Source organism: Orcinus orca, chromosome 5 (genome assembly GCF_937001465.1).
Source record: "Orcinus orca chromosome 5, mOrcOrc1.1, whole genome shotgun sequence".
Taxonomy (NCBI): domain Eukaryota; kingdom Metazoa; phylum Chordata; class Mammalia; order Artiodactyla; family Delphinidae; genus Orcinus; species Orcinus orca.
In genome coordinates, this window is record NC_064563.1 from 45,979,519 (window position 1) to 46,003,303 (window position 23,785).

Genomic DNA, 23,785 nt, shown 5'->3' on the forward strand with positions numbered 1-23,785 from the left:
ACTTCTGGCTTGCATAATTTCTGCTGAAAGATCAGCTGTTAACCTTATGGGGATTCCCTTGTTTATTATTTGTTGTTTTCCCTTGCTTTTAATATGTTTTCTTTGTATTTAATTTTTGACAGTTTGATTAATATGTTTCTTGGCGTATTTCTCCTTGGATTTATCCTGTATCGGACTCTCTGTGCTTCCTCAACTTGATTAACTATTTCCTTTCCCATATTAGGGAAGTTTTCAACTATAATCTTTTCAAATATCTTCTCAGTCCCTTTCTTTTTCTTTTCTTCTTCTGCAACCCCTATAATTCGAATGTTGGTGTGTTTAATGTTGTCCCAGAGGTCTCTGAGACTGTCCTCAGTTCTTTTCATTCTTTTTTCTTTATTCTGCTCTGCAGTAGTTATTTCCACTATTTTATCTTCCAGGTCACTTATCTGTTCTTCTGCCTCAGTTATTCTGCTATTGATCCCATCCAGAGTATTTTTAATTTCATTTATTGTGTTGTTCATCATTGTTTTTTTCATCTTTAGTTCTTCTAGATCCTTGTTAAATGTTTCTTGCATTTGGTCCATTCTACTTCCAAGATTTTGGATCATCTTTACTATCATTATTCTGAATTCTTTTTCAGGTAGACTGCCTATTTCCTCTTCATTTGTTAGGTCTGGTGGGTTTTTACCTTGCTCCTTCATCTGCTGTGTGTTTTTCTGTCTTCTCATTTTGCTTATCTTACTGTGTTTGGGGTCTCCTTTTTGCTGGCTGCAGGCTCGTACTTCCCGTGTTTTTGGTGTCTGTCCCCAGTGGCTAAGGTTGGTTCAGTGGGTTGTGTAGGCTTCCTGGTGGAGGGGACTAGTGCCTGTGTTCTGGTGGATGAGGCTGGATCTTGTGTTTCTGGTGGGCAGGTTCACATCTGGTGGTGTGTTTTGGGGTGTCTGTGGACTTATTAGGATTTTAGGCAGCCTTTCTGCTAATGGGTGGGGTTGTGTTCCTGTCTTGCTAGTTGTTTGGCATAGGATGTCCAGCACTGTAGCTTGCTGGTCGTTGAGCGAAGCTGGGTGCTGGTGTTGAGATGGAGATCTCTGGGAGATTTTCACCATTTGATATTATGTGGAGCTGGGAGGTCTCTTGTGGACCAGTGTCCTGAAGTTGGGTCTCCCACCTCAGAGGCACAGCACTGACTCCTGGCTGCAGCACCAAGAGCCTTTCATCCACACAGCTCAGAATAAAAGGGAGAAAAAGTAGAAAGAAAGAATTAGTAGAAGTAGAAAGAAAGAAAGAAAGAAAGGAGGGAGGGAGAGAGGGAGGGAGGAAGGATGGAAGGAAGGAGGGAAAGAAGGATAAAAAGAAAGAAAGAAGATAAAGTAAAATAAGATAAAGTAAGATAAAATATAATAAAATTATTAAAATAAAAAAATAAGTATTAAGAAAAAAAATTTAAAAAGAAGAAAAGAAAAACAAAACGAACAAACAAAAAAACGGACGGATAGAACCGTAGGACAAATGGTGGAAGCAAAGCTATACAGCATAAATCTTTCTCTCAAAGTCCACCTCCTCAATTTGGGATGATTCATTGTCTATTCATGTATTCCACAGACATCAAGTTGTTTGTGGAGCTTTAATCCGATGCTTCTGAGGCTGCTGGGAAAGATTTCCCTTTTTCTTCTTTGTTGTCACAGCTCCCAGGGGCTCAGCTTTGGATTTGCCCCGCCTCTGCGTGTAGGTCGCCGGAGGGCGTCTGTTCTTCACTCAGACAGGACGGGGTTAAAGAAGCCGCTGATTCAGGGGCTCTGCCTTACTCAGGCCCGGGCGAGGGAGAGGCACGGAGTGTGGGGCGGGCCTGCGGCGGCAGAGGCCAGCATGACGTTGCACCATACTGAGGCACACCATGTGTCCTCCCGGGTAAGTTGTCCCTGGATCCCGGGACCTTGGCAGTGGTGGTCTGGACAGGCTCCCCGGAAGGGGGGTGTGGATAGTAACCTGTGCTCACACACAGGCTTCTTGGTGGTGGCAGCAGCAGCCTTAGCGTCTCGCGCCCGTCTCTGGAGCTTCTTTAAGCAGCGCTCTTAATCGCCTCTCCTCGCGCACCAGGAAACAAAGAGGGAAGAAAAAGTCTCTTGCCTTTTCGGCAGGTCCAGACTTTTCCCCGGACTCCCTCCCGTCTAGCCGTGGTGCACTAACCCCTTCAGGCTGTGTTCACGCCGCCACCCCAGTCCTCTCCCGGCGCTCCGACCGAAGCCAGAGCCTCAACTCCCAGCCCCGCCCCCCCCCGGCGGATGAGCAGACAAGCCTCTCGGGCTGGTGAGTGTTGGTCGGCACCGATCCTCTGTGCGGGAATGTCTCTGCTTTGCCCTCCACACCCCTGTGGCTGCACTGTCCTCCGTGGCTCCGAAACTCTCCCCCTCTGCCACCCGCAGTCTCTGCCCGTGAAGGGGCTTCCTAGTGTGTGGAAACCTTTCCTCCTTCACAGCTCCCTTCTCCTGGTGCAGGTCCCGTCCCTATCCTTTTGTCTCTGTTTATTCTTTTTTCTTTTGCCCTACCCAGGTACCTGGGGGGGTTTCTTGCCTTTGGGGAGGTCTGAGTTCTTCTGCCAGTGTTCAGTAGGTGTTCTGTAGGAGTTGTTCCACGTGTAGACGTATTTCTGGTGTATCTGTGGGGAGGAAGGTGATCTCCGCGTCTTACTCTTCCGCCATCTTCCCGGAAGCCCCCCAACAGAGAATTTTGACACAGGTAAGATTTAACTGTAGAAGAAGGAAACACAGAGAGACCCCTAACCTGACTATGATGGGTCACCGAGAACTTTCCAGGTAGGATTTGTCCTGAGTCAAGCTTGAAGGGTGACAGCATATGCAAAGGCACTGGGCCAAGTGAGAATATGGCAAAGTGTTGGGCGTGCAAATATTTTGATATGAGACTGGGAGTTAGGGTTGGAGAAGGAGCCAGAGAAAGCTGGAAAGCCAAGGAGCTTCTATGATATGCTGGGATGTTGGACTTTATTCTGAGGTCAATGGAAGATTTTAAGCAGGAATTTGATGTGAACAGATTCTCTTTATTATTTCACTGTAAGCTTGAGAGGAAGGACAAGGCAGCAAAATCGATCCTCATATCAGCTCCACAGAGTCATCAAGTTGTAGGTTTGACACGACAACTGAGCTCTTCAGTTTGTCAAGCACAGGCATGAGATGGAACTGTACAGCCCAATAGCCTCCTGCCTGGTTGGTGAAGAAAGCTGGTTATGGGCTCAGCCTTTCATGAGTGGGAGGCTGGGGTGTGCCATGGCTCCATGAAGATGGTCTAATTCCAGTACAGCTCCTGGTGACAGTTTATGGGTATTTTTGAAATGCCTGCCAGGAGATTTCTCACTAGTGTAAAACTTAGAATTAAGTAAAAATCTAAATATCTAAAAATCTTGATAAGCTAGTAATTAATACTCCAACTCTAGAGTGCCAGTGCCCTAAGACCTCAGCTTTTATCAGAACCTCATGCCAGCCCAGGAAATCACACTGTTGTCGTGTAGCTTGGAGTGGGCGGGAGTTGACCACTAACCCTGGTTCCCCGTACCATGAGATCAAAAAGTCATCTCCGCATTTGAAAGAGATGTGGAGTGTGTTCATGGGGGTAGTGGCTCAGCAAATCAGGTTTACTGGAGTCATGGGGCAGGTGGAGCAGGCTGGTCTCACCTCCTTCCCAACTTACCACTGATGTACCAGCCCACCGGCTCTCGTGGGTAAGCTCTCGACAGCCACCCAGCATATGCCATAGTCCTACACTCTTGCCTTCCTCCATCCATGTCATGTGAAAGGACTCTTTTTAATAAATGAGCAAGTGTCCTAAGCGACATTATCCAGAGATTGTCCTTTCCATCCTCAAATCCTGTGACTGGGATCACTCAACAGCACTGTGATGTATTATTTTCAATGAGGTGCCTTTCTTAACTGTCCACATGCTGCCTGTTTGGCCCCTAAATCAATAAAGTGTGTTGAATGTTTGTTAAAAAAAAAAAAAGTTGGTGACCTGTGGCCTTTTGGAAAGGCCACAGGTCACCAACTCCATGAAGTAGCGAATTGGTCCTTGTTTTGGAAAATCCTCCAGGTATTTATCCAGAAATATATGTTCATGAAATTCTGAAACATCATCATCAAAACTTGCTTCATTGTTAATTGGGAACTCCCACAATTTCCTCTCTTTTGTCCACTGGATCATCTCTTCAAAACCATTCTGAAAGTGTTCATTGACTGCCGCTAACTGCTTAGCAAATTTTTTTTTTTCATTTTGAAAAAACTATTTACTTTTTTCCAAATATTATTCCAAATACATGTTTTACAGGCCACTATGGGTCAGAAACATTCTATAAAAGAAAGCATTTTGATAGACATTGGAAATAATTTTAATAGAAGAAAAAGCTCGTATTTATCTAGATGTGGCTATGTTACACAGGAAGATTTCAGCATCCAAAGTGCAAAGACAAAATGACTGCGGCTTTTCTTGCCACTCAAAATATAGACAATCTTCCCTTATAGCCTACTCTTAATTGTTAGTTGGGTGCCAAAGAGACGGTACACTGACCTTTAGAAGTAGGGCTTCTAAATGGACAAGGGGGTGTGGGGTGTCAAGCATCAGAATGAATTCAACTTAGGAACAACCTGGCTTTGACCCCAACCAAACCCAAAGTCCAGCCAGAGGCCCATTAGAAATAAATATAAATCTTAGTATCACTTTTACAGGGTTGTGCCACTTAACACTATTAAACCTAATCAATTCAAATTAAAGCTAAGCACACTCCCATTATTAGTTCAGTCCTTACCATATAGGAAGATAAAAACTCTTCTTTCCCCACTTTAATCATGCATACAATTTTAAGTAATAATACAAATATTACGTTTAATACTTGGAGATTTTTTAAAATAATAAGGTGGGAAAGCAGAAAGTCAAAGTGATAATATGAATTAACTTTGAATCTCCAGTTTCTTGAGACCCTATGCCAATCTGTATCAGCAAAGCCTACTTCCACCTGTGTGTAATAGGGAGATAGATAATAGGGGGCCTGTGAATGTATGTTGGGATAGAGGGATCTGTGCCTCTGGGGGAAAACTCCCAGCCTAGTGAGAGAAAATGCTTGGTGAGGAGCGTGTCCGTTTACCCAGCTCACCTGTAGTTGGCCCTATGTATGAAAAGTATGATGTTAACTATATACCTATAGTAATCAAGGCTGGATGGTATTAAACAGACCCACATAAATATGTCCAACTTTTTTTAAAAAAAATTGAGGTCAAATTCCTATAACAAAATTAACATTTTAAAGTGACATTTAGTGCATTCACAATGTTTTGCAACCACTGTCTCTATCTAGTTCCAAAACATTTTTATCACCCCAGGGGAAACCCTGTACCTATTAAGCAGTTGCTCTCAATTTCTCCTCTCCCCTGCTCCTGGGCACTACCAATCTGCATTCCCACTCTATGAATTTACCTTTTCAGGGTATTTCATATAAATGGAATCACACAATACATGACCTCTTGTGTCTGCCTTCTTTCACTTATATAATGTTTAGAGGTTCATCCACCTTGTAGCATGTATCAGTACTTCATTCCTTTATATGGCTAAATAATATTCCATTATATATATGTATGTGTGTGTGTATATATATATATATATATATATATATATGTATACATGCTAAAAGTAGTGATAATACCAAATGCTGGAGAGAATGCCGAGAAACTGGATTCCTCATATATCGCTATTGGGAATGGCATAGCCACTCTGGAAAGATAGCTTGGCAGTTTTTTATAAAACTGAACATGCACTTACCATATGACCCAGCAATTGTACTCTTGGGCATTTATCCCAGATAAAGGAAAACTTACGTTCACACAAACATCTATACATGAATGTTTATAGCAGCTTTATTTGTAATACCTCCAAACTGGAAAAAAACTCTGGTACATTCATACCTTGGAATACTACTCAGCAATAAAAATTAATGAACTATTGATACACACAACAACCTGGATGGATCTCAAGGGCATTATGCTGAAAAAAGTCAACATCAAGAGGTTTTATACTTTAAAATCTTTAAAGGTTTTATACACACTTTATAATTTCATTTGCATAACATTCTCAAAATGGTAAACTATAGTTGGAGAACAGATTACTGGTTGCCATGGGGCAGGGATAGATGTTGGGGGGATGTGAAGATAAATGGAGAGTATGAGCAGGATCCTTTGTGATGATGGAACAGCTCTGTATCTTGACTGTGGCTACATAAATGTATATACATGGGATTGCATATGCATATAGTGCATAGAAACACATACAAATGAGTGCATGTAAAAATTGATGAACATTAAACACTGTCTGTAGTCTAGTTAAGAGTATTGTACCAATGTCAGTTTCCTGTTTTGATCTTGTGTTCAACATGTTGCCACTGGGGGAAGCTGGATAAAGGGCATTATAAATGTTTTAAAATAAAAAGTTTAAAAATTCCCCTAGGTAGTGAGTAAAAATGCTTATAAAAACATAGAAGTATCTGTATTTTATTAATAACTTGGAAAAAAAGGCAATAATGACTTTGAACATAAGAATAGAAGTGTGATTTTAGGCCTTGCTGAACATTCTAGGTGAGTTAGAGGGAGTCCTTGCCCTCTAGGTGCTTACAGGCAGTGGGGAAGATAGTTCAGTGAATGACACATTGTCTACTGGGAGGTGGGCATGTAAACAACCATATATAACTTCTGAGTCAAATAAATTGAATAATTACAAGCAAAGTGTGGCAGGAATTGAGAGGAAGGAGATTTTAAAGTGGTCTGAGGAGCTGGGGGGAAACTTATTGGAGGAGGTGATTTCTGAAGTGAAGCTTGAAGGATGGATCTGCTTCTGAAGTTACAGAAGAGAGTAAGGAAGTTTTTTTTTTTATGTATATCCTAGACTTTTTGGTTATTATTTTCTTATTCAAACTTCTACATTTTCTCCAAACATATTCTTTCATGCCTTTAGCCTATGGAATTAGATGTGTTTATATATGGTAAAAATTCACCATGGGGACTAGCTTGAGATGTTCTTTTTTTGAAGCCCAAAGAGCATTTAGAGTGACTTTGTGGTTCTTCAAAGAGAAATACTTTGAGAGAGAACTTGAAGTCCTGGGTTCTATTGCCATTTGCCTGGAGGTACCAACCTGCAGTCATGTAGCTGGGAACCCTGCTAGAATAAAAGAGTATTTCTTCCACCCTCATAGCTTTTTCTTTTTTTTTTTAGATCAGGAAGAACTTGAAAAATGAATTGAAATTGAAAACTAAGTACTGCTGACAATAAAGAATATTGCCCCAGATACGGACACAACAAATCATTGCAGTTAATATAGGTTTGATTTTATATATACATATATATAGTGTGTGTGTGTGTTTACTTAAATTCAAGCTCCAGCCCAGAGGAGCCAAATTCCAAAGGAAAGCTAAATGCCAGATATAAATAGACCTGGAGCACAGGCAGTTTATTTCATCATTTTTTGAAATGAGAGATTTACATTTTACTTGGGTTGACCTTATCTTATTGGCAAGTGTTAACTGTATTATTTACCTAGTGAAGTTTTACTCTATTTTGGCAGACACGAATTTTTACTTTAGGAGAAGATTGAAAGAGCCCTTTAAACTATCTGTAGAGAAAAGATGCCCTTACAGAGCCAACCATTAGAGTGCACGTGCAATTATAGAAAGAACCTTGGATGTTTGGCTGAAATGAGCCCTGAAGGTCACCTTATTCAATAGCTTTATTTCACAGGTGAGGAAACTGAGATCAGAAGAAAATGCTCCTTCTTCCTCAGAGAATAACTGGTTTTCAAGGTATTCATTCATTCGTTTGTTTGTTCAGTACCTTCTGAGCACCTAAGAGCCACATATTGCTCTGGGTGTTGAGGATATAGAGACCTGCACCAGGGAGCTTACCTAAGTGTGTTTGTGAAGGAGGGACTAGATAATTTTAAAAAAGTAAACAAATGAACTGCCCATTTCATCACAGAGTTAGGTGTTGTAAAGAAAAGAAGTCCAAGGAGAGGGACTTTCTAATGGGGGTGGGAGGAGCTCAGGGAGGGCCTTTTTGAGGAGATGACATTTAAGCTGAGGCTTGAATGATGAGAAGGAGCCATCTGTGTTAAGGCACTGTGGGAGATTGTTACAGGTTAGAGGAATTGCCTAGGCCCTGAGGCAGGAAGGCAGGTTCAAAGAGTCCGAAGCAGACCAGTGTATAGGGAAGGAGATGTGCTGTTAGGTGAAGAGCTTGAGGGTTGGACCCTTCAGGCCTTGTGGGTCTAGGGGGAGACTTTTGAGGCCATTGAGGGTTTAAACACAGGAGTTGTGGGAGCTGATTTATATTTTAAAAATATTTTGTTGAGTGTGATGTGGAATGGTAAAGAGGCAAGAGCAGAGGTAGGGAGGCTAGCACTGCAGGTCAGACCAGGCAAGAAAGTTCTGGCCCAACTAGATGGTGGTGACAGAGGCGAGCAAGAGAAGTGAATGGATTTAGGATATATATTTGGAGACAGAACCTTCGGACTGCAGTTCCTTTGGATGTGGGTTTGAGGACAAATGAGAAGGACTCAGAAGAACTGAGGTTTTGGCTTAAGCGATTGGGTAGGACTGTCTCCTGAGATGGGCACGTCTGGAGAGGAGCAGGTTGGGAACAGTGCCGGTGGGGTGAGAAATCATTTATCAGAAAAAAGTCAGTAGGTATTGAGATCGAGAAAAACAGGAGTAGATCCATTTTGGCAGAGCAGTTAATAAAGGCCTCACTCAGAAGTTGACATTTAAGGTGAGATATGAAAGGTACGAAGAGCCAACAGAGAGAACATTCCAGATAGAGGGAACCGTAGGTGCACAGGCACAAAGGGAGGAAACGACAAGTCAGAGGTAAGCAACAGGAACTATTGTGGCTTCAGGGTGGGGAGTGAGGTAATCAGAAGAGTGGTTTCTGTTTTTCATATTGCTCAGGGACAGGTTTAACACTGTAACTTAGATGTGCAAAGAGAAATATTGCTTTTTCTCTCTGTAGAGCTGACCTGAATTTTCTCACAGCTGCCACCCTGAATGAGAGTTGAGACTGAAAGAAGGGACCAGAAATTTAAACCTGCCAGTTTGTGATATATTCATCACTTTCAGGTGACTCCATTGTCTTTGCAAGGTGGCAGGGAAGAGAGGCCCCAGGTCCACACACCAGTTTTCTGCTGCCCTCTGGCTCCTCCTGTCTCCATCTTGATAGGTGGAGCCAGAGCTCTGGTCTTGCCCTTGTCCATCCAGTCCGGTGATGGGGTTGGGGGCACTTTGCTTACCTGTCTCTGGAGAACTCTCAGTCTGTTCTCTGGGCTCAGTTGGTCCAGAAGTCTTTCCTGCAGACTCACCCTACTTCCATTTTCTCTGATGCCACAGTTTCTTCTCCCTACAGTCTGAGGATGCCTGTGATTCCCAATTTAAAGTACTTCAGAGTGACCTCATCATTGCTCTGTGGTACCTTTGCCATCAGCAACATCATCTTCTCACATCCTTCATGGGATAGGCAGAAACCTCTAAATTTCTTCTGTGCCACAAGGAAGGCTCTGGGTAATTGATGCTCTCATTACCTAACCGGGCTGGGCTGCCATTTTCACTTTGTTGCATCGTTCATTGTTGGTGCCTTATGTGGTGACATCTTCCCAGAATTGTGAATGGGAAGTGGTTGAGGCTTCTCTACTTTTGGCTTTCTTCTTGACTCTTTACTGTCTGATACCAGCCGCTCAGATCTTATGGTCTGGGGAGGTGTGGTGGTGATCCCTAGCACATATGCATCTGACAATTTGCTTCCCCTACCTCTCTTCTCTTTCAAGTAAATTCTCTGAGCTGGAAGGAGTAGGTGTCCTTCTTCCTTATGGTGGTTGTGAAACGTGTCTGCAAATTCCTTGATGCTCTTTTCATCAAGAGGTGGAGTCTATGTCATTTCTTGTGAACCTGGGTGGACATTTGTGACTTGCTTAATGAAAAGAATATGGCAGAAGCGATGCAGTATGACATGAGGCTAGATTAGAAAAGGTCATGACATTTCTGCCAGTTTCTCTTGGGACTTGCTCTGGGAGCCTTCAGCCCCCACGTGAGAAGTCCAACTATCCTGAGGCCACCATTTGGGGAGAGCATGTGGAGATGGGAGAAAGAGTTAGAGAGGGAGGAAGGGAGGGAGCTGGGGGGGGGAGAGAGAGAGATCTGAGGAGCTTGAGCTGTTAGCTGTTCAAGTGTGCCCAACCCAGGTGCTGACATGCAAGTTAAGAAGGCTTCAAGATGGTATCAGTTTCAATCACTGTCTGACTGCAACCTCAAGAGACACCCTGAGCAAGAAACACCCAGCTAAGCCCATTCAATGCTCAGATTCACGAGCAAAAGAAATGATTGCTCATATTTTAAGTCACTCTTTTGGGGTGGTTTGTTCATAGATGACTGAAGCACTCACTCCTTCTGGAGCTCACATTCTTACCAGTCTTTCTCTTCTATCTTAAATAATCTCTACACTATGGCTCATAACTAAACTGTAGGTCCAGTCTCTAAGTGGAGCGACTGATTACCCTGATTTGGGACTGAGGGGGTTCCTGGGGTATGGGACTCTCAGTGCTAAAACTGGGAACATCCTGGGCAAATCAAGATGCGTTGGTTAAGGTTTGCTTTTGTTATATAAAGGAAGCTGAAAGAATTTAGAGATTTTAAAATTGGTGATTACTATTTTTTTAATAAGAAGCAGTTTTGGACACGGATGCTGACCCTTTGTTACAGATGGTATCTGCCCTCCCAAAGGAATGGATGCTTCAGAGTCAAAGAGTGGGCTCCCATAGGCAAGGATAATTGTAGGATATGAAAGTACTTAAAATATATCTCATAATATACAGATAGCGAAGCTAAATCCAGACCAGGTCACTGACTTTCCCAAGGGCTAATAGTGACTAGGTCATGATTGGGATGCAGATATTTGAACTTCAGCCCAGGGCTCTTACGCCCATATTATGTCATTTCCAATCCTTATCAATATTTACCACGTGAGTATGGTATAATAGTGAACCCTGGAAAATAATTAGGCTGAGGGAGAGGTGTCTTTACCAGTAAGATGGCTCACATCTTCAGCTCTAGGCAGCACTGATTAGACTAAAATCTAATCTCAGCCATACCTGGACAAACTAAGAACCAGAAAATACATCTGGCGTTAAAACAAAACCCTAAGCCAACTTCAGATCTGTTTTGAAATGACGTGTTTAACAATCTCATTAAATGTTAGTGAAAAATTGTTGGCTCTGGTGCTGCTGTCCCAGAAGAAGCCAGGTTAACTTTGGGCTCTGATTTTAGGGCCCAAACGTGAAGTATGGGAGGCTTCCAGCTGGCAGCACAGCCAGTGGAACTGGGTATGGGCTGATGAGCCTTCCTGAGTGTATCTTTTGGCAAAGAAACCCAGACTGCTTACACTAATAAATAGGAGGCTAGTAACTGTCTGCACTGCCTAGAGCTGAAGATGGCAAACTAGGTGGGAGGGAGGGTGGAGGAGGACAGCATTACTGACTTGGCTTGCCCCACCTCTGTTTAGAAAGTATACGTAGTGTGCTTGGGTGTGGGCTCTGTGTGTACCTAACAATCAGAGTAGAGCTTTTATCAAAGAAGGCAAATTGCTCATTGATATGACTCCAATGACTTGGCTACCAAGAGCCAGCCTCATCCTGTCCAAGGGAACCAGGAGGAAACTGTTCTGACGAGCAAGGCAACGGTAACTCGGCCATGAATCACAGAGAGATTAGATTCAGCTGTTGTGAGCAGGCATGAGTGCATTTCATGTAATGATTACAAGAAAGAGCCCTTAAATTTTGCACAACCCTTGGACCCATTCATGAGAAACTAAAAGTTAAAAAAAAATGAGTTAAAGCTCTTGGGGTGGGATACTATTTAGAGATTTTTAAACTTTGCTTTTCTTCTGTGTTTCCTCCTTTCTCTTCCTTCCGTTGAAGCCGAGTAAAGTCTGTTCTTTGCTTCTGTGGAGGGATATGGTTGGGAGAAAATAAAGCATAGTCTACATGTTTTCCTGGCCCTGTGGGCAGAGGTGGGGATGGTATGGGTCAGAAACAACATATTGGCCAGACACCCCCAAAAATAAAAACTTCTCTGATACTAGAGAGAGATTTTCCAGGGCTGGAGAGAAGGAACATAAGGAAAGCAGAGAGCTCTGAAGTCCTGGGACAAAGAAGGAACATGCGCCGAGTCTTTCAACATTCATTCATTCTTTAACTTCTGTATACACCATGCACTGGTCTAAGAGCAGTGAACAAATACACAAAGATCCTTGCCCTCATGGAGATTACATTTTAGTGAATATCAAAACGTGTGGGATTCTGGTATGCCAGACACTATTCTAAGTGCATGGCATGTATTTACTTCTTACAACCTGTTGAGTTAGATACTATTGATATATTCCCAGCTGACAAATGAAGAAACTGAGACATAGAGAGGTTACATAATTTGCTGATCTCATAGCTAGTAGGTATCAGAGCTGAATATTGAACCCAGGAAGCTGGTTTTGTTTTTCTTAACTGCTTGCTTAATTTCTAGGCAGGGCTTTGGGAGGGTGGAAAGACTGTAGAGTTGAGAAAGCTGCTTGGGGCAGTTTCATGGAGACTCCCAGGCCTCAGCTAGGTTACGCAGCAGTGGGAAAACTCTGAAATTCCAGGGACTGCTGCCTCTATGTTGGATGTCTCCAAGTCTGTCTTTCCCTGACTGCCTTCCACTGCCCAAGATTCTGGGACCCCAGCATGACCAGAGGGGAGGAACCATGGCTTGAGGCTGGGTTTCCTCCCTGCCCAGCATGATGGGAACCCAAAACAGAAATTAAGCTGAATTAAAAGAATAAAGAATAAAATGGAAAGAAGGAGGGAATTCCCTGGCAGTCCAGTGGTTATGCCTCTATGCTCTCACTGCCAAGGGCCCGGGTTCAGTCCCTGGTCAGGGAGCTAAGATCCCACAAGCCTCTCGGCGCAGCCAAAAAAAAAAAAAGAAAAGAAAGGAATGACAAAAATAATAAGAATAAATATTTTTTTTGTAATCCTGAGTTTGTGGGCTAAGATCCAGCTCCAATATTCTGGGAAGCGTGGAATTAGAAAGAACTAAGCGCAGCCAGTGGGAGGAGTTAAAAATCTGAATCTCCATCTCACATTTACCCCCTAATATTAGGGCCTTGTAAAAGGAGGAACTAGGATTTCATGATTGCTAAAGATGGAGACCTAATCAAGTCAGAATATTCACTCATTTTTTCAGAGTGGGTGTGGTCTACTCTGTGTGTCTATCAACATTCCATTAAGAAAATAAATGAACAATATGCAATATAATTATTCTATAATCAGTACAAAAACATTAGATTATTTAGTTTTCTCACAAAACACAGACCAGGATCTGTAGTAAAGTTTGGGAATGAACTCTCTGTAATCAGTGCCCTCAGCTTCCCACACTGGGAAAAGATTTTCAAATCTACCCTACCTGTTATAATCCAGAGACATAAAGAGATGCAGGTCCTGTCCACACAGGGGAAGCGTGTTCAATTTCTCTCTGTTTAAAAAAAAAATTAGAAGTCACTGCTAATGCATTGGTTTTTAAAGCCAACTTTTCTTAAGGTATGAGGCCATATCCCTTGAATAACTTTTGGTAATTCATTCAGGTGGCCTAAACTCTCTACATTATTATTATTTTTTTTTATCAAGTTGGATTACTGCAGATAATATATTCTGACTCAATTTGTCTTGCTCCTACAAAACTTGCTGTCCCTGGGCTGTAATTGAAGAGTATGCTCTTGTTTTCTTGAGGTTTTAAGAATGTCTCTATAAAACTGCTGCTTGAAGACATTATCTGTCTTGTTATAAATTTCCCTTTATATAAGAATCCAGTGCTTTGTTCTTTCTAGAATTTATGGACAGACAAATTTGTTTCCTTTTATGACAAGCAGTATGAACTCATGGTCCACACTCACTGGCTGTCTGATTTCCTCATGTCCTGACTGTGAATCAGCCCTCTAAAAGTAGGCTTTCTGCTCAGTACTCGCCCCCCTCAGAGGACCAGTGACTTTCAATTTTCTGTATTCCTCCTTCAACTCTTATCACACATGCTGAGTGGCTGTCTTGCTCTTCCTTATGTGTGCTCATGCAGAAACTTGCATCACACTGCCTTGTCTGTTCCTAAATGAACCTAAGGCATAAGGTGGTCTGCAGTGTCAAAGGGGAAAGAGGACAAAGGTGTTTGTATTAGTTTCCTATTGCCGTTATAACGAATTGCCACAAACTGAGTGCATTAAAACAGCAAAACTCTGTCTTGCACAGTTCTGGAGGTCAGAAGTCCCAAATCAGTTTCATTGGGCTAAAGTCAAGGTGTTGACAGGGCTGGTTCCTTCTGGCAGCTCTTTGGGGAGAATCCATTTCCTTGCTTCTTGCAGTTTCTATGGCCACCTTCCTTGGCTTTCTTGCCTTGTGGCCCCTCCCTCATCTTAAAGTTCATCACTACAAACTCTGTTTCTGATATCACATTACCTTCTCTCTGACTCTGACCTTTCCTGCCTCCTGCCTCCTTATAAGGACCATTGTGATTATATCGGGCCAAACTGGATAATACAGGATTATCTCCTTACTTCAAGATCCTTAACTTAATCACATCTGTAAAGCCCCTTTTGCATGTAAGGTAATGTATTCACAGGGTCTGGAGATGAGCATATGGATATATTTGGGGGACCATTATTCAGCCTACCACAAAAGATTGGTAGTGAACCTGCCAAACTGGGGGTCCCTCCAGCCCCCAGTACATCCAAGTCTGGGAGGTTCAGCAGCCCTGCCTCAGTGAGAACACTGCTCAGTGTTGTTCGGGAACTCCCAGCAGCTCTACTGCCCACTGTGATCTGTGATGCAACAACAGCTCAACACACCTGGTCACCCTGTCTTCCCTTCAGGGTTGAGCAGTGCTGCTCCCTGCTGCTGCTTCCTCTGTGTGTGTCCACATCCACCCTTCCCAAGGGTGTTAGTCAGGGTTGGCCAGAGAAACAGAACAATAGGATACCTGTATATATAGATATAGATATAGCCAATAGGATATCTATCTGTCTATCTATCTATCTATCATCTATCATGTCTATGTCTATACCTATATCTATATCTATCTATAGCTATAAGAATTGGTTCACACAATGATGGAGACTGAGAAGTCCCATAATCCGTTGTCTGCAACCTGGAGACCCAGGAAAGCCAGTGGTGTAATTTAGTCCAAGTTCAAAGGTCTGAGAACCAGGGAAGCTGATGGTGGAAATCCCAATCTGAGGACTGGAGAAGATGAATGAGGTGTCCCATCTCAAGCAGTGAGGCAGGGAAGAAAGGACAAATTCTTCCTTCTTCTACCTTTTGTTCTATTCAGACCTTCAATGGGCTGGATGATGCTCACCCATATTGGGGAGGGCAATCTACTTTACTGAGTCCACTGATTCAAATGCTCATCTCATCTGGAAACACCTTCAAAGATACACCTAGAAATAATGTTTAATCTGGGCACCCGTGGCCAGTCAAATTGACACATAAAATTAACCATCACATTGGTTAATGTGAGGCTGTGCCTGCGTGGACTTGCCACCATCCATTATGAAGCGCCCCTACTGGGCATGGCTGAGTTCTTATTGATCAAATTCCCTTTAGGTTGAATCGACCCAAATGTCAATTAGTGATGCACAGTCTTAAAACTGCAGGTTGTGTGAACTGCTCTTGAATAAAGCTGCATGGCCCATGTTTTATATTTTATATAGCCCAGAATATGTTTTTGTTTTTCTAGGTACATATCCAGCCATTTTGAATTGAATGGATTTTGAACTTGAGACACCACAAATACATGTCACTTCCCAAAGAGGAAACAATTAAAACTTTACACAGATTGATTGTGTTTATTACTACAAACTACACTTGTTTTCTCACCTGAAATCCCAAGTATTCTTTTGTATATGTTATCCTCTAGTTAGGGCATCTAGCGCATGGAAACCCCTGTTTGTGAATTCAGTCTTAGGTAGTCACCTGCTTCTCCTTCAGGAGAGGGAAGACTTCTGACTCCAGAAAGTGCTCCTGTAACATCCTGTACATATTTCAATTGCTAAATTTAATTCATTCCATTGTCATCATTATGTCTGTCTACCCTACTGGATGCTGGGCTCTTCAGGTCATTGTTAAATCGTCTATCTTTATATCAGCTCAGCGAGCATGGTATCTGAGGCATTGTGAGTCCTCCACAAATATTTGTTAAGTGGATTTGTTTATTGAAGGAAGAACTCATGTACTTTATTTGATTACCTGATGGGAGCTTTGCATCATTTTCTGGTTTTCTTTTCCCTTGCATGACAGAAAACTTCAAGCCAGATTTTATGCTCTGCTGTGATAATAGCTACCTTATCCCAATTCTAAAAGACTTCTGCTTATTTTTCTTTAAATTAGCCTGACTACATATTTTTATTATAAGTGATGTCAAATGCATTTTAGAACTACAAATAACATAAATTATAAAGATATTTGGCAATTTTGGCTCATCTCTGATTCATGTTTAAGGAAAATTAATGCCTTTCGCCATAGTGAACTTAATCGCTGTGATGGTAGCATTAAGAAAAATTGGGCTTCCCTGGTGGCGCAGTGGTTGAGAGTCCGCCTGCTGATGCAGGGGACACGGGTTCGTGCCCCGGTCCGGGAAGATCTCACATGTCGCGGAGCGGCTGGGCCTGTGAGCCATGGCCGCTGAGCCTGCGCATCCGGAGCCTGTGCTCTGCAACGGGAGAGGCCACAACAGTGAGAGGCCCGCGTACCGCAAAAAAAAAAAAAAAAGAAAGAAAAATCAAGAAGCAACAACTATTACATAAGCGTGGGAAGGTGGTATGTATTATGCTTATAAATAGGAAGGAAAAATGAGGATCATTCCAAGAATTGACTTCTGATGTATAAACTATAAATACATATATTTATATGGAGAGAGTTGCTGAAGTTGGTTTGGTGTGGATGGATATTATGTAGCTGGAAGAACCATGTGTTGAAAAAAGTATTTTACCTTTAGTTATTTAATCGTTTTTATTTTTTTTATATCTAAGAGAAGGAGAAAAGGACATAGAAAATCCAAAGAATTTCTCAGAGGAAAAGGAATATTATAAACCTGGTGAGAAAGCTGCACAGTGGTCCAATTACGAGAAAGGCAGATATAAGATATGTGTAGTAAGGTCAGACAGCACAGTCTGAAAGGTGTACTTCTATCCCAATGGGAGAAAATCAGTATTAGATTTGAGATTGGGGAATGGTTGCCTTGGCTAGTTACAGTGACATAAATCAACAAGAATATTACTTTGTGAAGCGAGGAGGATAGTCTTTGTCAAGTTACTCTTGGTTTTGTTACAGGCTAACCAAAAGGTCTAGGGCCAGAGTGAAATGGGAGAACAAGAAACAATAGGAGAGAAAAGAAAAATCAAAATGCTTGATGACAAGCCAGAGCTTTATTTATTAAAGTTTTACTTTGGAAAATTTGAAGAAGTTAAGTAGTCCAGCATTTTCTTGAGCTGAAAACAGACCATTGGTCTTACTTCTAAAGCAAACAACACTTTCTAAATGAAAACAAATAAGTGAAAGAATCAACAAAGAAGCAGTCATCTCACCACGAAATGAGTCAGTATTTGCTCTTTATGGTAACCAGAAATATCTGGTTTTGTTTTTTAAACCTGATGCTGTAACATTGTAGAAATTCTTACTAAAGTTTAAAAGAGGTACGTAGTCCCACCTTTAGTAAAAAATTGGCAAGAGGTTTGTAGGAGAGGTTTGCTCTTACAAATGAACTCCAGTTTTAGAATAAAAAGTGTACTCATTTAAAGTGTTTTTGTTTGTCAAAGTTGATAGAAATGTCTAGACATTGGGAGGTGGGAAAGTAACATGCCTGTGGAAGGTGCTGGGGTGGGAAAGAAAGCTCCGAGGGTGTTGGCTGAGCTTGGCCTGTAGTGAGAGCTCTCATCCTTGACAGTTGCTCTCAAAGGGCACAAAACATTTAGGCCTCATTATATTTGAAATTTCCTATATTCATTATTAACATTTAATCATGAAATTTCACATGCAAATCCACATTTCTGATTTCTCTTGAAAAATCTGATAGCATTCCACAATAGTAGCTCTCACTGAATAAGACTGAATAGTGACTGCTCATTTGGGACAGAGCCAGTTCCCCATTGTCCATTCCCCTCTCACCCTTTTATTTTCTCCAGACGTGGAGGCTGAATGTCAGTTGTAATCCATCCATCCATGTGATGGTTATTTGTCTGATGGTAGAATTAACAGAATATTAGAATATGTCTGATAACCTCATTTGTATCAAAAAGCATGATGCAGACCAAGATGCCACATGATTCAAGAACAATGAGAGAAAGCATATTTCCTTGTGGAAGTGAGAGTATCCTAGGGATTCATATGCATTTAAATAGATCTCTGCAGAAATTACCTGCATGTTTTGCTCATTTACTCACTTATAGACTTTGTGTTTAAGATACCCAGTTTAGCTTTTGTACCTGTGATCTTATCTTCAGGCACGGATCATCCCTGAGGCTGAAATAATATGTTTATTATTCCAAGAGACGTTCCCCTTTTCTTTCTTTTCAATGAAACTCTGAGATTTTTTATGGTGGCAAGGTGTGTATAGCTGGGTCTATGCCTAAATTTTTAATCACATTCCTGTATTTCTCAGCTTCTCTTGTTTCTAGCCATGTAACCCAGTTCTAACCAATGAGATGTAGGCAGAGGACGCTGATGAGCCGGGGAATATTTTTTTTCTCTATAAAAGACGACAGGCACAGTTGGTTTGGCCCTTTGACCATTCCCCCTTTCTTCCTGCTTTGAAATGAACAAGTTCTCTGGAGATGCAAAACCTACCTTGTTCCCATGGGGAGATAGCCATGGGAGCAAAAGCCAATCTGTGAAGAGTACTGAGCAGAAGTAAAGCAAGAGTCTTGGCCCTTGGGTGCGACTGAGTAGTTAAACCAATTGCCAGTACCTGTTTAGTTTTGGTTATACGAGAAAACTAAATTCTTCACTGTTTAATTCATGGTTGTTCAGCTTTTCTGTTACTTGCAGACAAAGGCATTCCTAGTCGATCCATTCCTTTTCCCTCTCCTCCACTCATATATGCACAATGCTTCCCACCATTCCTGTACATCCCACATTTGCCAAATTATGCCGACACCCCAATTCAGTTCCTACTGGACAATATTTGCAAGGCGTGGCACTTGGAGTGAGGGTTCTACGAAGATAAGACAAATTATTTGTCTTTAAATAGCTTGTTATCTAGAAGGGAAAATTAGATACATGCACACACAGTTGCAACACAAAGTAGAATAGGACAGTGTTATGGAAGTGCAGGTTGTCGTGGCGTGTTCGGGGTGGGGGGTGACATAAGTGCATTTTTTGGTTCACAGCCTCCTTGGGAGCTTCCTGGGTGTAATCTGAAACTGGCTCCCATACACAGGGGGCATCAAGAGAATCAAGAAAGAGGCAAATCACTCTACATTGGTAGGTGACAAATTAAATAAGGGAGGGAACAAACCTACAATGCTTGTTTGGGGCGGCCATAAGATGAGTAGATTTTCGCACCCGCTCACCAGAATCTTAAAATGGAGGGCAGCTTTTATTATTAGAGACCTTTCAGTGTTCACTAAAGATAGACCTTGCTGGCTTTCACTGAAGACTTGCTGGGTGAATTTAGTAAGGGCTTCTGTGTATGCTATAAGAATTTAGTAAGGGCTTCTATGTGTGCTATAATGTCCTCCAGGCCAACAGAGGGAACAAATGGTAGCCAAATGATTGTCCAGTGGAAAACAGAACATGCCCCCCTGGCCTTCAAGGGAGGGAGGTTGGCAGCTTTAGGAAACTGACCTGGCTGTGCACACCATACATGCTGGCTGGGGAGGCAGCAACCTCAGGCACGAGGAGACGGACTGGGGGTGAGATATACCAGACCAGAACCCCCACCTTCTCCCCTCTTTCAATGGTGTGTGTTCCATTTCAAGTATAATGTGTTTCAACAGGTCCAGCTTGCAGCAGGACAATGGGATCCCTGAGAAGACTGCATAGTTTCCTTTCACCCAGGGGTGCAAAGTCTCTGATCTGGATGAGATGTCCTATTGCGAATTCCAGGAGGCAATTCCCAGGTGTGATGGAGCCCGGTGTTCTCAACAGCATAGCAGGTTGATCCATGGTGAGAGTTGGGGCAATGGCTTTTTCCTGCCATTTCCATACCTCTACAGTATTGGGTGCCTTGGCAGAGGTCCCTAGTCTGGCATGTGGGACAATAGGCCATACTGGTTGATCATTCAAATGTATTAAAGCCTAAGACAGTACTTTAGTTCACCCTGCCAAGGTGATTTTACTTGATAGTAATTTAATCTGCTGTCTTAATATTCCATTTTTCCTTCCTACCAGCCCTGTTGCTTGCAGATGGTAGGCGAGATGGAACCTCTATTTAATGTCATGTTCTTTTGCCCAGTCTTGCACATCGTGGCCTTTGTAATGTGATCACTGATCACTATCACTGATACTCAAAAAGAGTATCCATACATGGTACTCAGCTTCTCTAATCCCCTAACAGTGGTAGCCTGGTCTGTGTGGCTTAGGTTAAACCAGACCCAGTGTCCACACAAACCAAGACATGTTTAGACCCTCACTTGCAGGGAAGGGGCCAATATAATCAATTTGCCAGTCCCTCCCCAATTGGGAACTACAGTGGAGGGGTCCAATCATCCGTAACGTTGCCTTGTGCATTGCTTAGAACACACAGGACATGTTGTACTGCCATTAACCAAGTCACTGTATTTCAAGGGCAATTTGACATCCTTGGCAATATGCCATCCTACCCAAGCATTGTGGTGGCTGCTCCTTTCATACACCCAAATCTGCTGTATCTACTAAAGGGTCAGTTGCTAGGGCTTGTATCTGAGCTGGAGCATCAGCTTCCTGATTGCCAGGGGGTGTCAGTGCCTTACTAGCTGGGATGTGGAAAAGAATGAGGATTGCCTCAGGCTCTTGGAGGCAAACCCAAATGTCCTGACCAACAAGGACCCACTCATGAATCATATGCCCTTGTTTCCGTGACCAACAAGGACCCACTCATGAATCATATGCCCTTGTTTCCCATTGTCCAGAGCTGGGACCAAAATCCGAGGGGCACTCTCCCCTCTGTTGTCTCTGTCACAGTGCCTGACCCATACCTTCTGGAGTCACAGACGCCTCTAGCCCAAATGCTAGTTCTGCTTGGTAGATGTGCAGAGCTTTCATCTGCTTCTCTAGCATTTTTGCCTTCTCAAAGGAGGCTTGCTGCTCTGATCCCCAGTCCCAAATGTGCCCTTTCCTTACCAGGTGGAGGCAATGTGCTGGGTAGGGAATAAAAGTCCTCCAAAACCCTAAAATCCCTACAAAGGCTGGCATCTCTTTCACATTCTTAGGGGTTGGATAGGCTTTGCATCTCAAACACAGCTTTTGGGACAGCACATGTCTTACCTGACCGAACGACTCCCCCAAAAGCTTTGCGATGGTGCCTGGGCCTTGACTTTTCTGTAAGTTCACTGCACATCTCCCTTGCAGATGTTCTAGCAAAGCCTGCAGAGTGACCTGCAGCAGAGGCAATCATCAATGTAATGGGCCATTTTACTAATGTGGGGAAGGGGAACAGGGACAGGTCTTGGCTACCATCCCATGACATATTGTGGGGCTGTGCGGGTAGACTTGGGGAAGCACTTGAAAGGTCCATTACTGCCCCTCCTATATGAAGGCAAATTGATCTTAGTTATCAGAAACCTGTACTTGTCAAAATCTTTTCCATGAATCTCCTTGAAGATAAAGCACTTTTTCAGTAAGTTTGTCAAAGCATCAGAGTAAAACAATAACTGCCTGCAAATGACAAAAGACAAAAAGTAGCCATGGTTAAAGATCTGATTAGAGTTCATTATAATGCAGTTGTCAAGAGAATTTGGTTATTTTTGTGACATACATTTTAAAATTATGACTGATAACATTATACCAAGACATGTTAGGTTTTTAGGAATTTCATATAAGTATACCCTAAAGAAAGTGTACCACTTCTTAAATTTGACAATGCTTCCCATGAAATTTAACATATACAAAAAGTTATATGGTTGTAAAACACTTAGTTACTTTAATAGAGAAGGCTCAGGTTTCTTAAGTAATCAAGGACCTGATAAAAGACAAAACACAAAATCTTTGTTTTCTAGACAGATTACATTAAAGGCAAAGAAAAGCCTTTATTTATAATTTCTTACTAGAGCAAGCCAATAATCTAAGAAAACTTTGTCCTTTTAACAGAGAGAAAACCAAATTCTAATTTTGCAGTGTACTTTCGATATTAAAACTCTCCGTTTTTTCTTTTTAACTTAAATCTATTTCAACTTTAGCTTGACTACACATAACATTTCTTTCTCAATATTTTTTTCTGCGAAACTGCAGCTTTCTATATCCATTCAGCTTTTGTCCTTTTTTTTTTCCAATCTTGGAACAATCATTTTACTTTAGGACAAAATTGCTTTCTTTTTTTCTTTACCAAAACAAATAATATCCTTTATCTAAAAAAAACCACGTTCTATTTTTTTTACCTACTTTTCTTATACAGTCATTTTCTTTCAACCTTATTATTTCTAATAGATTTGTAAAATACCTTATCTCTTTTACAAATAAATTTTGGTAATACCCTCTGCAGGTAGCAAAACATCACACATTCACAATACACATCTATAGACATATTACATAAACATACAGACAGACACAAATGGAAACTCCATGGCTTTCATTCCAAAACTTAAGCCATGAATCAGGTACCCACTCACATGGCTAAAGCTTTTTACTGATATTTGTGATCTTATGGAGGCTGTGGACTAGATTTTTGGGCAAAGGAACTTCTACAGCAGTCTGTATTTTAAAAAAAGCCTCTTTCCCTGCCTTTTAAAATTAAAAAAAATTTTTTTTTACCGTCTCTGTGGGCAATGTTTTGGTTATCTCCAGGGTGTTTATATTTCAAAGACACAATAAGATTTACAACTTCAGAAAACAGAGAAAGAATGTAAGTTTTCTCCTAGGGGTTTTGAGGTAATTACTATTTAAAATTTTCCTTTGTAATAGGAGGCACAGGGTGTTTCACCTGCTTCCTCATCAATCACCATAACATTATCCTCTTTATTCTCATCACATTCCCAGGGATTCCACCCCTTAGTGTCTCAGTCAGGCTTTGTCACAAGCACTTGGAGCTTAATCCACAGCAACTTGCACCCTTCTAGCTCTGCAAAATGGTACACTAAGGTCTCCAATTTATTATCCTGCTCTCCCACCTTGTCTGGCAGCCCCGAAGCTAGCAGAGTAGTGGACAACTGCATGCCTTTCTCTAACCTCAGCTTTTCTTCTAACTCTCTAACTCAAGCTCCAGCCTCCAGTTGGGCATTGATATCCAGCTGAACTGCCCACAGTAGAGTACAGCCCATTGCAAGAGCCCTTCATTTCCCTTTGCTGCAGTGTGCTATGTGCAGTTTCTCAAGCAAAAAATGACAGCTGGCATTTTTGGGACATCCCCATACTCATGGAGCAGTCCACAAGCATCTAACATATGGGCCACCCTTCCCCACATGAAGATTTTTTTTTTTAGCATCTTTATTGGAATATAATTGCTTTACAATGTTGTGTTAGTTTCTGCTTTATAACAAAGTGAATCAGCTATATGTATACATATATCCCCAT

The 23,785-nt window shown here is 42.0% G+C and overlaps 1 long non-coding RNA gene across 1 annotated transcript in view; it reads left to right on the plus strand.

The window, feature by feature from the left end:
* Window positions 1-23,785, plus strand: part of LOC117197477 (uncharacterized) — a 72,583-nt gene that overhangs the window by 20,284 nt on the left and 28,514 nt on the right. The window contains exon 3 of the long non-coding RNA XR_004478123.2: window positions 20,077-20,246. This is a non-coding gene — a long non-coding RNA (uncharacterized LOC117197477). The remainder of the gene's footprint in view (window positions 1-20,076; window positions 20,247-23,785) is intronic.